The 13,544-nt window shown below is 38.8% G+C and overlaps 1 protein-coding gene and 1 long non-coding RNA gene across 2 annotated transcripts in view; both read left to right on the top strand.

Annotated features, from left to right (window-relative positions):
- LOC309623765 (uncharacterized protein) overlaps positions 1-13,544 on the top strand; it is a 44,428-nt gene that overhangs the window by 12,662 nt on the left and 18,222 nt on the right. The gene's annotated exons all lie outside the window — the stretch shown is intronic.
- Positions 2,284-10,495, top strand: LOC309623790. The gene is made up of 2 exons (XR_014241646.1): positions 2,284-3,490; positions 5,895-10,495. It is a non-coding gene; the product is annotated as an uncharacterized lncRNA (long non-coding RNA).

Raw genomic sequence — 13,544 nt, 5'->3', positions numbered from 1 at the left:
GTTTCTCTGGCCTTCCTGGAGTATATCCCGTAAGGCATCTCATTCATGTCTGGCAAGCAAATATATCATTTATTGCAACTTCATCGTGGAGTGATGTATTGGTTTAAAGTACGATCAACACAATTTGGTCATTGTGAGTATGCCAGCTGGGTCCACTGTTTACTACACATATGTAACTCTAGCGATTCTTATGCCCAAGAGAGGAGACATACTCTTGGGTGTCTAGGGCAAGGGAAACATGTGTTGTTATTCAGGAGCTGGAAGCTTCAGCATGACAGGAAAGAACTGAAAAATCCTGGTCTACACATGACTTTACCTTGTTTGAAACTTGTTTTTTTGGCTTGCTTCATTGGAGTGTTTTCTCTCTCCTGGGGCTGACATTGTGTGTTATGTATCACGCATGTGACATGTAGAAGTTTCAGAACCCAGAGTCACATAGATCAATAAAAATGTATTTATATATTTTAGTTTAAAATCTATTGAAAATAACACTGGGCATAATTCATATATTCCAAAATTAGTTTGACCCTCTGCCCATGAGATTCTTTTTATGATATGTGACAGCTAATTTGGACTTCCATCCCCAATAAACTTTGAGGTTTGAGGACACAAAAGGTTTTGCTCAGACCTAAATTCTGTCTGAAAAAAAGGGCTAAATATTATAAGCCCTTTCTAACCTCTCCAGGAGCAGAAATGATTTACAGCTGTGGCATTGAACCATAGTTCCTTGATCTCATTTGAGAAGAGTTCTGTAAGAAACGATGTCTTGATTTTTGTTTGTTCCCTGTTTTCTTGTCTTACTTACCAACAATCCATTGTAATTCATGAGTTAGTATGGCAGCAGGCTGGGTGTTCCCTGGAGCTCATTAAATGAACTTTTGTTCCTAAAATGATGTTTGTCTCCTTGTTTTCAGCCCCTCTTCTTTCCTCTGCCCTTTACTATAACCAGAGCTCAGCAAAAGCTGACTGGCTTTGTGCAGACCCTACTTAGGGTAGTCTTTTCTTAATTATTTTATTCATGGTTCCTCCATTTCATTGTTTGCCTTCTCAAAATGTGTTGAAATCTTTCTGTGGTTGATGACTTCCACAATGTCTTGGCTTTTATTGGTTGCTTAATTTTGGTATTTCTACAGTTTTATTTAAATATGGTTTCAGGAGGAACAGAAAGTAAATGTTTCCTAGCCTGCCATCTTGAGCTGAAAATCCCTGTTGATTTTAGCATCCAGTGTTCCCATGGGAAAACACCCAACCCTGGCATTAATAGATGTAACACTCAAGATTTCAGCTTTTCTTGAGCAATCACTAAGGATTTAATATGTGGTCATTTCTAATGGGAAAATAATAACTGTCTCATGGAGTTGATTTGAGGATTAAATTAGATAATGAACGTGAAAATGCTTTGTAAGGTTTAAAAATCTATAAAAATGTTTTGTGTTATTATTTGATTGTTTATGTTCTGTTCTGTTCATTCCACAGAATCATCTTGAGAACACATACTGTTTTTTATGTACCTGGTATATATCTCAATTAGTTTGAAGAATTTCCCAGATACCTGTTAATATGTAGTTCTCCAATTCCAATCTTGCCACGTCCTGTACCACATAGGAATTTGATTTCTCTTTCTTTCTCTGGGTTGTTCAGAACCCAACGAAAGAACAATGGAATGGCATCAAAGAGATCAGGGTTCTTGACCCAGATTTACCATAAAATAATTGTGTCCTCTTGGGAAAATTATAGTCATTCTAGGCCCCTTTCCTTTTCTTTACTTTGACAGAGCTGCACTAGATGACCCCAAATAACATTGCACTCTTTCAGTCGTAGCTTAGATGTGATTGGTTTTCTGAAACAAATGAAGACAATGACACGTGAAACTGTGCAACATCTCTGTAACTATGTTTTCTTAGAGTTGCCTCCATTGTACAGATGATAAGATGGCTGAGCACAGAAGCAGATGTTTTGACCAGAGGTTCCAGAGTAAATGGAGCTAAACCACAAGTTTCCTTCTTTCCTGACGCTCACTTAGCCACAACATAGGCTTCTGAATATTAAGCTGTAAAGCATATTATCAGTATAGTTTAAAAGAAGCTGTTCTTCTAGGATTTCCAATTAATAGCAGGAGGTTTTGAAATCCTTCAAAGATCATCTAATTTTGTGAGATTTACGGCTCTATTTTCCTGTCAAGCAAGTTGTATTAGTGCCAGACAATCATCTGAGCTTCTGGATGCTTCTCTGAACCTCTTGAATTTTTCTTCTTGCTATCTGAAATTCATGCCAGATAGCCTTTTTGTAGAGAGTATGTACAGACTTGTCTATTTTCATGTAAGAAAGCGATGCAGTGAGTCAGGATGGGGGTTAAGCCCTCATTCTCAGAATGGTATTGAGCTCCTGGTGAAATATAATGATCATTTCCTCAGAATAGAAAAGCAGTTATCTCAAGTTTTTAATGCCATTAACTATTTATACATTTATGTATAATACATATATTTATTGTACCTACGAGGTGTGTTCTCTTCGGGAAGTACAAAGCTATTTGAGACATAGGTTGTTCATTTTTTTGTTTTCCCACAAATACTGTGACCCTTTGAGCAGGAAGGTCTATATTTTACTAACATCTAGAACAAGCAGCTAACACGGTATCTAAGATGTAGTCAATAAATATGAAATAGATAAATGAACACATTTTAAAGGAAGGGCCAGGACATGAACAAATAGAAAATTTTCATGTTCAGTCACAAAGCCACAACAGACATAAAAATGATACAGACAACAAGTGCTACGGTCATTCAAAGAAGGCATAGAATAGATACAATGAGGATCTCCTCTATGGCACAGGGAACTATACTCAATATTTTGTAATAACTTCTAAGGGAAAAGAATCTGAAAACGGAATCACTGTGCTGTACACCTGAAACTGACACGACATTGTAAATCAACTATACTTCAATTAAAAAACAGACAACGACAACAACAAAAAACCAAAGAGGTCGTAGAAGTTCTTATGAGATTCCATAAGAGAAGAGAAGCCAAATGAGGACAGGAGAGAAGGCTTTTGAATCAGTTCAGAGGAGAAGTCACAGAGGAACTAGTGTTTGACCTGAACTTGAGATTAAGATTAAGATGAATTAATCTTAATTAATTAAGATTGCAACACAGGGATATTACAGATAAAGGTAATCACATAAACTTACTATACTGAAACTTGCAGAGGTTATGAGTGTTGTTCAAGATCCCAACGCAAGTGCATTGTGGAATCAGAATTTTAAATGAGGCCTAATGAACTAAAAACAAACACAAAAACAAGCCCTTCCTGTGATAACCACGTTGCCTTTGAAGTCTTTTTTTTGGTGGGTTGGTAGAAACTGGTTCCAGTGTTTTGCACAACTGTACAGTGTTTCTTGCAGGAATGACTAGTTCTGTCCCCCCGCGGCCCCCAACCCCCGAGTTGATCCTCAAAGTTTCCTTTAGAATGGACTTGCTAAAACGCAGACATGTAAGTATTTATGACGCCTGCGTCCAATCATTTCTCCTGCCATTGCCTACTTCGCTTCTGGATTATAAGAACAATTCACTGTCTTCATTTATGCTTTTCCCTCCTCCAAGAATTCCTTTCTCCCTATGGGGCACCTGGGACACCCACTTCATTTTTCAAAACTCAATTTACATATTATGTCTTTTGTGCACTCTTCTTTTTAGTGTTGTGATCACACGCTCCTTTTTGCTACCCTTGCACTTCTGCATGCCTGATTGTTGCACTCGCTACACTGTATTGTGACTGTATTTTTTACATATCTCTGTGTTCTCCTAGGCAACATTCCTTGGGGCCAGGGACTACCTTTTTACATCTATTGATGCTGCCTTAGCATGTTACTTGTTGTGAAGTAGTTAGTTATAAAAATGAGATTGGAATAAATTAAAAATTGTTATGTACATATTACTTATTATCACTTTACAGATATAACAGGAAAAAATATTAATGTTGGTGCTGAAAGTTCACTTCTAGTAAACGGTGGTGGTACTTGACTCTACTTATAATATTTTCCCCACTATTTTATATCTTTCTACCTGATAGCTCTTCTTTATTTCCATCTATGTTTCTTTATTGCTAAACCAAGAAAAACAGGTATGAGGGTAGGGCTAGGCCATACTTGGCTGGAATAGTAAAGAAATTCTGTGGGGTTTTGGTGAGAAAATCCTGAAGCATACAGGTCTGCATCTTCCCTTTGAGGCATGTGGAGGGGTCTGCTTCTAAAGATTTTTATTAGCAACTAGTCAAGATGCTTTTGCACAAGGCTCCTGATTAGCTGTTGGTATACTAAGAGTGAATCAGAGTTAGCGTAGTTTCTGATTTCTTTTACATTGTCAATGTGGATGATCATTTTTTACTGCTGGGGGTGGTGGTGGTGGGGAGTGAGGGAATGTTCCTTTCCTGCTCCTGATGGTTCAGTCCCGTCAAGAGAGCTCTTAGGGTCATTTCAGCCCTGCTTCTTTACTGACTCTGCCCCAAAGTAATCAAGTGACTTATATAGAAAGCTTGAAAAGAATTAAGTGAGCATGCTTGCCTTGACTAATTCTGTTCTCTCCCTTGAGAGTGTGAGTGAGTGTCTTCTGTTTCTCTCATTCTGTGTATTACGAGTTAGTAAATCTGCCCAATTCTGGGGTTCCGTTATGTGATCATTGCGTTCAAACTGGATTCTCAAGCCAGGGTTATCAACAGTAACAGGAATATTCGGCCCTCCATCTTTTCTCTTTTATCTTATTTCCTAATTTATTCCAAACCAAATGGAATTAAGGCATTGTACTTGCTGGAAGGTAATGAAAAGACCCTAACATTTGGTGCATTACCTGGGAACACTGAGAAATAAAAAGAAAGGAGCAGGCATTTTGGAGAGGAAAATGTCCATGTGGAAAATATTTTGGTACTGCCAAGGAAGGTAGTCTAGTGCCTTGGTCTTTAATGTATGGTGGGAAGTTGAGACCTTTGACTGTTTGAAAATATTTAGGTTTGTGCAGTATACTGCTGAAGCCTAGAAAAGGTTTAATGCATGCTGTATAAGTGTCCTCCGTGCTTGCTGGGAGACTAATAAACTTGGAGGCTTAACACAATAGAAATTTACTATCTCACAGTTGTAGAGGCCGGAAGTGTGATATCAAGGCGTCAGCAAGGCTGCTCTCCCTACAGATGCTCTAGGGGAGATTCTATTCCTGCCTCTTTCAGCTTCTGGTGGTTGCCAGCTTCCTTGGCTTGAGGCCACATCACTCAGTTTTTGTCTCTGTCTTCACATCACCCCCTTTCTGTGTCTGTATCTTCTCTTTTGTCTGTCTCAAATGTCCCTCTGCCCTTCTTGTATAATAAGGACAATTGTCATTCTATTTAGGACCCATCCAGATAATATAGGATGGAAATCCCATCTCAAGATCCTTAATGACATTTGCAAAACCTTTTTTTTCAAACGAGGTAACAGTCAAGGATTAGGACATGGGTATATCCTTTTGGGGGCCACCATCCAACCCACTACACCAGCCGTAAGATACTTTGATTTTGGCTGATGGCTGCAGCTTATGGCGTGGGAGAGTGGCTGTTTCTTTAGAGCCACTTAAGTAAAAGTCTGACATAAAGAAAAGGGGCGTTAGGGAGTTGCAGGTGACTGAGCAATACCTGGAGCGGAATGAATAAGGCACCTGGAGGATCTTTAGTATACAGAGACCTTTACCTGGCACTTGACTTGAGAGTGTGCAGGATTTTACAGGGCAGGAAAGTCTCAGGCAGCCGTCCACCTTGCCTTACTCTTCAGGTAGAGTTTTTCCCAAGCAGGCTTGACGGAGACAAAGACTCAGTTGTAAGGAAAACATGTTTTGTAGAACTTGTCGGCATTGACACATATGGTCTACCGCAGGCTCAAGTGACTCCCTTTACATGTGGACCCAAGCTGACACTGGATTTGTCAATTATGTTGGAGAAAGAAATGTTCTCTTAAAGGCAGCCGCCTTTGGTCTATGCAGTTCCATAGCAGGAGGCAGTGAAAATGGCCATGGCGGCATAGGATTGTCAAATCTACACACCAGAACTGGAGGTGTAATGTCACTCGACAGAAGCCATAATCAGTTCAGTACTGCAGTGTGAACCACAAAGTCATCAAGGAGGAGGGATAACTCAAGAGTCCACGTGTGACAGATGCTCAGGGCTGTGCACTGCACATGGCAAATTCATAGTGACAAATCAACGTGAGGCTAAAAGATTCCTCCTGGTTCGAAGTTGGCAGGTCAGAAATTTCAAATAAATGGCATAGACTAATGGACATCCTAGTGAGGCTAAAACGCAAGAGACTTTATCTTTCTCTCAAATGCCATTGAGTTTCTGCTATGTTCTTTGGTCGAATTCTGTACTGGATTCTGGGAACAAAAATGTGCCTAGTTTCACTCTTCTAGGAGTGGGGGATTGGCTTGCTTTTGAGATTGATTTTTAAATTTTGGGGATAGTGCTGTAAAATCAAATTGTATCTTAGGAACTCTTTAGACTCTTTAAAAGCATGGTTCATGAGGGACTTGATAAACTGATAAAACAACCAAGGCCCTAAGAGACCCACACCCGTGTCAATGACAGAAGTCCAAGCTACAGATACTGAAGGAGCCCTCAGTCCCATTCAGGCAGTTAAAGCCCTGTCACTGAGAATGAACCAAATGTACATTTGGGAGGATTGTTTATGGACATTTAGGACTTTGGATTTTTAACCCACAGTAACAAGGACACTTGATTTCAAAATTGGGCTTTAATACTTTGGGACCTTAATTCATAAGAGCGTTTAATGTGTGCCCTTTTAATTTCTCTGTGAAGAATTTGATACCGGCAAAGGTGTACTTTCAAATTTGCAACATTTCTATGATTTCTGAATTGTATTACTGGATGCTTTTATGTATTTAACCTTAGTGTGTCATTTAACCTCATCAGCTTTCTGTGGTTAGCTGTGCTGTGGATGGCTGGTCGAACAAAAAGTTGTTTCTGATCATTGGATATGAGTAGCCCTGGAGTTAATTTAAATTAATGCAATTTCTCACCCATATCAGAGACTTCTGGGATGAAACTCTAAGTCGTCCACCAGCAGTTCCCGGAGGCCACTCAAATGAGTAGCCCCATAAAAGTGTGAGCAGGACTGTCCTGATAAAGGTCTATTCTTTTTCCTGAAGGGGGAGTGATATTCTGTTAATTACAGGTTTAAAGGCATAGTTGAGTGGGTTAAGAGATTGAAAAAAACAGGGAAGCATTAGTGACAATCTCCCTTCTCATTCCTAATGGTACCTCCATGTGAAGGGAATTTGATTAGTATAACTTTTAACTTCCCTGCTCTTATATTCACTGACACTGGTTGGGTGAGGTGACCTACTTGACTGGCAAAGTTAGGAAGAATAACTGGCCATGCTTTGCTAAGCTCTTCTTTCCTTCCTCTTGGGAGTGAGTCTGGTGATAGAGAGACAAAAGTTCTCTGCTCCACTGTGGACATGCCCCTTTCACATGGGTTTGCCTGGAACCAACTTGCTGCAACAAAGTGTGTAAGTCTGGATAATTCTAGAATTCAGTTGACAGACTCACTTGGCTGTCTCATGAAGCCCCTTTTTCCAACATGGGCTCTAACAGTAAAAAGTGACATAATGTGTGGGCTCCAGTGCAAAATGAAACTATAGTGCCTCTTGTTCAAACTGCAAAGAAAAAGTGTTGTTGAAAGTATTTGCACTGGGGTGCATAGTGTCCTCCCCAAATTCATGTTCACCTGGAACCTGTGAATGTGCCCAAGTAAATTTTTTTTCAGATAGAATCGAGATAAGATGACATCATACTGGATTAGGGTGAGCCCTAAATGGGTTTTATGGGTTGTTCTCTGTTCTCTTTTTCATCTTTTTCAGCCGAAGTGTTTGGCTAATATTGGGAAGTAACACGAGTAAGAAAGGATATGATAAGATTCCTTGGACATTCTTGTTTCTTAAAAAACAACTGCTTTCTTTCTGTGTTAGAAGTAAGTTCAGATTCAGATGGAAAGCATGGCCTCCCGGAGCTGTTAACACCTTCACTTAGTCTTGGATGTGACCAGTAGCACAGAATTCTGGTGGAACTCAGTAAGACTCCAAATGGGTATGAAATAAGCATGTCATGGAAAGCACGCCATAAGCAGGGTGAAAACTAGATGGGAATGGGGCAGCAGGAATGGTGGCAGACACACATATTGCACATGTCTCCTCTGCTCATGTGTATATTTTATTGTCCCATAAATTTTACTTACAAAACGTAAGTTCAAAGATAAAATCATTAAGAATTTCAAGACAGCAATAGCAGAGCATGAAAGCAAGCAAGCGTGGGGCCCTTCTGAGCATGGTTCATGCGGGACTTGATCAACTGGTAAAAGAGCCAAGGCTCTGAGATACCCACACCATGTCAGTGACAGAAGTCCAAGCTAGAGATATTGAAGGAGCCCTCAATGCCACTCAGGCACTGAAAGCCCTGTCACTGAGAATGAACCAAAATGTAAATTTAGGAGGATAATTTATGGACATTTAGGACTTTGGATTTTTAACCCACAGTAACAAGAAAACTTCATTTCGAAAGAAAATGTGAGGTCTTCAAGTTTGCTTTGGTTATTGAGGGTCCTTTGTGGTTCCATATCAATTTTGGAGTCGTTTCTTCTATTTCTGCAAAAATAGGGGATTTTGATAGGCATTGTATTAAATCTGCAGATAGCTTTGTGTAATATGGACATTTTAACAATAGTTCATGAACATGAGATGTCTTTCCATTTATTTATGTCTTCCTTAATTTCTTTCAGTAACACTGTAGTTTTCAGTGTACAAGTCTTTCATGTCTTTGGTTAAGCTTATTCCTAAGTATTTTCTTCTTTTTGATGCTATTGTAAATGGAATTGTTCTCCTAATTTCTTTTTCGGATTGTTCATTGCTAATGTGCAGAAATGCAAGTGATGCGTATATGTTGATTTCATATTCTGCAAACAAACTTTGCTAAGTTGTTTTATTAGTTCTAATAAATTTTTTGTGAAATATTTAGCATTTTCTACATCTTTTTCAATCGTTTCCCTTTCAGCCTAAGTGTATCCTTCAATCTAGGGGACCTTTTGACCTCCATCTTAGGCTTTCATCTTGATTCTCAACTTATTCAGAGTCTTAGTTGGTTAGTGTTCTCCTTATTGTTTGCCACTTTGGAGAATCCAACAACATGTTCTACTCAAGGTGAGACCTCTTTTCTCTTCCACCTCTGAAGCTGAATATCACTTATTACTTACTTCATTCTCTTAGAACTTAGCATTCGAAGTTTCAATGGTGATCTTTCTTAAAGGAGGTCAATATGCTCACCGAATTCAAGACCTCTGGTGAGTTGTGTCAAGTGTGTAGGAATCATATTAACTTGTTGGCTGTTAGCACCCCTGGAAACATTTCTAAAGTGGCGTTTGAGCTTGATATCCAGGTTTATTGGACACCGCATTAAAGAGTTTAACAGAATAAGAGTAGGCTGGTCTTTCCTAAAGCAGAGTTTATCCAAGGGTGACCTTGTAGCCAGCTGCATCAGGCTCATCCCCGTTGAGTCATTGAGTGCCCTCAACCCCCCTAAACTGTAAACTCCTTATAGGCAAGAATTATGTTTTATAGCTCTTGTTCCCCTTCCCTCTACCTAAACATGCCTGGAATAGAAGGTGCCTCTACGAACAGGTGTTGCTTTATTTTAAACTACATTAAGTACATGTATATGTTCATTTCCCTGTGGGAAAGGAGGCTACATTCCACAGGATTCAAATATCAAGTCTTTAAACTTCCTTGAACCCATAGATATATAAATAGTTGCATAACTATCCTCCCTCTAAACAACTCTAAGATGATCATATCAAAATATGGTCATTAATTGTTTTTCATTGCAAACAGATAATAAGCAAAGTGAAAGGAACTTCTTCCACCAAAGTAAAGGCCAAAGTTCAAAAAGTCAAATGAATATGGGATTTGTTACTATTCTAAATAGTAAAGAACACTGACAAGAAATATCACAGTGCTGGTTGCTATTATCATCTTTTCATTTTCCATTCCAGTTGTTTATATTATCTTCATGGGATTTCACTGAAGTTATCAAGGTTTTTTAATAGTCAAATTAAAAAACGAAATCCCTTGAAATGCCAATACAAAGAAAAATGAGTCAGAACATGAAAAAATGTTTTAGACAAGTTGACAACATATATTCTTTGCTCATTTCTCTTTTTGAGACAAGTTCCATCTTATTCACACCCACATGTACAATAGACTGAATAAAATACAATCCCATCACTCGATGGTGATAAAAAAAGGAAAGACAAGCTGGTTCCAGAAAATTCCTCTATTTATTCCTAGTGTCTTGTTGCATCTGGCAAAAAAGAGCATTTTGAAATATTCTCTAAAGTTTTGTATTGTATTTTATAATAATTTGCTTATTTATCTCAATGTAAATATTAAAAACGCATGAGAAATATTTTAACATTTGGCATTTGACTATTCCTATCTATTTCCTTAATGTTTCCTTTGCCTCGTATGACGATCTTTTGGGATAGACAGCACATACCACTCTCATACTGCCCAGACTCTACAGCCCCATACACATGCAAAATAGCTCATGGGGTTGTGTTAACATACACTTGGTTGAGGCAGGAAGGCTGTAGAATACATCGTTTTTACACCTCAACATTTTAAGTGTTTTTGGAAAGTAACCCTAGTTTGAGTGCAAGATCCATCGATTTATCAAATGCATTTCAGGTATACCTAGGTATGTCCAGTCAAGTGGTAAGGCTATATTACTGGGAGACTATTTACATGAGCAAGTGAAAAGACATCAGTGAAAGAATATATTATAACCAAGAGTCAGATATAATACGTCAGTCAAATAGAATGTAGATCCCAGAAACATAGCCACACATATAGGGACAACTGATTTTTCAACAGAGCTGCAAAGCCAACTTTGAGGAGAAAGGATAGTCTTCTTGACAAATGTTGCTGGAAGCATATAGCACACGGATATTGTGCATAGATAGCCATATGCAAAAGTATGACCTTTGATCCCTACTTCACACCATATAAAGAATAAGCTAAATGTAGATCAAAACATAAATCTCTAAAACATGGACAAAATCTTTTTGACCTTGGGTTAAGCAAAGATTTCCTAGAGATGACACCAAAAACAAGATCCATAAAAGAAAAAAAGTGATAAATTGGGTTTCATCTTTAGAAGCCATTATTAATAAAAGAAAAGCCACAGGTTGGAAGAAAATATTTACAAATTATATACCTGAAAAGACCTGTGTCTCTAACACGTATAGAACTCTCAAAACTCAGTAATCAGAAAAATTTTTTTAAATTCACAATATGGGTAACAATATATAAAAAGAGATCCTGCCAAGGAGGTGTACGGATGCAAATAAGCACATGAAGTTGCTCAATGTAATGAATTATTATCTAAATGAAAATGAAAGCCCCAGGAGATACCACTACACAACTATTGAATGGCTAAAATTGGAAAAGTCCAAGCACACCAAGTACTGGTGAGGCAGTGTAGGAACTGGAAGTCTTTTGCACTGCTAGTGGGAAGGAAAATGGTACAGTCACTTCAGTCAACAGTTTGGCTGTTTCTTTATAAGTTGAACATACACCTACCGTATGATCCAGCCTTTCTGCACCTAGATATTTATGCAAGAAAAATGAAAGCATATGTTCATACAAAGACTTGTACGTGGATCATCATAGCATGTTTATTTTTAATAGACAGAATTGTAACAACCTCGAGCACCCATCAACAGGCGAATGAATAAACATACTGTGGTATACTCATACAGTGAAACACTACTCAGCAAGACAAAGTGATCAACTATTGATACCCACAAAAATATGAGTTACTCTCAAAATAATTACATTGAGTGAAAGAAGCCAGATAAAAGAATCCTCACTGTGTGAATCCATTTATATAAATTTCTAGAAAACTGCAAACACATCTCTAACGATAGAAAGCATATCAGTGGTCACTTGGGGATGTGGAGGGGTGGAATGTGAGGGAAAATAAGGGGCTTTATGAATGAGGCTTAAAAACACTTGCAAGTGATGGATATGTTCCTTTTCTTGATTGTGTTGGCAGTTCCATTGGTATATGCATATTTCAGAACTTAAATTGTGTTCTTTAAGTATGTGCAGTGTACTGTGTGTCTGTTCTGTTTAACAGAGCCATTACAAAAAGGCTAAGAACAGACGTTTGTCTCAACAAATAAATGTAGCAAAGAACAGAAAAGTCAAGTACAGTATGATCTTTGTCAGTTGAATTTTCCTATAGTTGAGTTCCCTCAAAAAATATATCCCAGTTCTTAAAAGAGGTGGGACTCTTAATAAAAGGTAAAAAAAAACCGGCAAAGCCATCAGCAGGGTGAGCTCCAGCTAGTTTTCAATTGTGAGACACGAGGTGCACCGTTCAGACATGCTAGGATGTTTGTTCTTCTTGCCCAATATTTTAATTTATTTTATTTATTTATTAATGGCTGTGTTGGGTCCTCGTTTCTGTGTGAGGGCTTTCTCTAGTTGTGGCAAGCGGGGGCCACTCCTCATCTCAGCGCGCGGGCCTCTCACCACCGCGGCCTCACTTGTCGCGGAGCACAGGCTCCAGACGCGCAGGCTCAGTAACTGTGGCTCACGGGCCCAGCTGCTCTGCAGGCTCAGTAACTGTGGCTCACGGGCCCAGCTGCTCTGCGGCATGTGGGATCTTCCCAGACCAGGGCTCGAACCCGTGTCCCCTGCATTGGCAGGCAGACTCTCAACCACTGCGCCACCAGGGAAGCCCTTGCCCAATATTTTAGAGAGGATATTAAACACCCCCGTTAAATGCCTGCAAGTGATGGCCAGAGTGGAGTTTGGAGAGTGATGGCTGTGATCTTTAATATGGTTGTGCCTTTGTAAAGAGTCTCACTCAGAATTTCCACGGTAATTTTGGAGTCAACTTTTTTTTGTTTTTTGGATGATCTATATGTCTAACTCACCTCAAGAATATATCCACGTAGACTTCAAGTTAGGGACCAGCTGGTGTAAATTTGTGTGGTTATCTCCTGACCTAACCTTTTAGCCTCTTTTTGTTCCTTGATTGTAGTTAAGCTTCATCTTGCCTCAGGGCCTTTGTATTTGCTCTTCCCATGTTTTGGAAATATTATTTCCAGAAAAATTATCCATAAATGATTCCTTTCTATTCTTTGGCACTCATCTCTTAAAGATATTTTTTCCTTGATTGTCCTACTAGCCTAACTCAGTCCCAATTTATCAGATTACCTTACTTCTTTCACAGAATAATAATCAAAACCAATATTATCTTTGGTGTCTCTTTGTATTTAGGTGAACTTTTTCCCAAAGAACTCAAGCCCCACAGTGACAGAGGTTGTTACCTTTCTTATCCCTTATTCTGTGTCTTAGAACTGTGTCTGGCATGTAGTAATCACTCGAGGCCTGTTGACTGTGTAAAGAATATGTGAGTAGATGAACAGATTTGGAGTTATTTGAGGTCG

This window comes from Balaenoptera borealis, assembly GCF_965194805.1.
Source record: "Balaenoptera borealis genome assembly, chromosome: 2".
NCBI classification, from domain to species: domain Eukaryota; kingdom Metazoa; phylum Chordata; class Mammalia; order Artiodactyla; family Balaenopteridae; genus Balaenoptera; species Balaenoptera borealis.
This window is presented reverse-complemented; position numbering and strand designations above follow the sequence as displayed.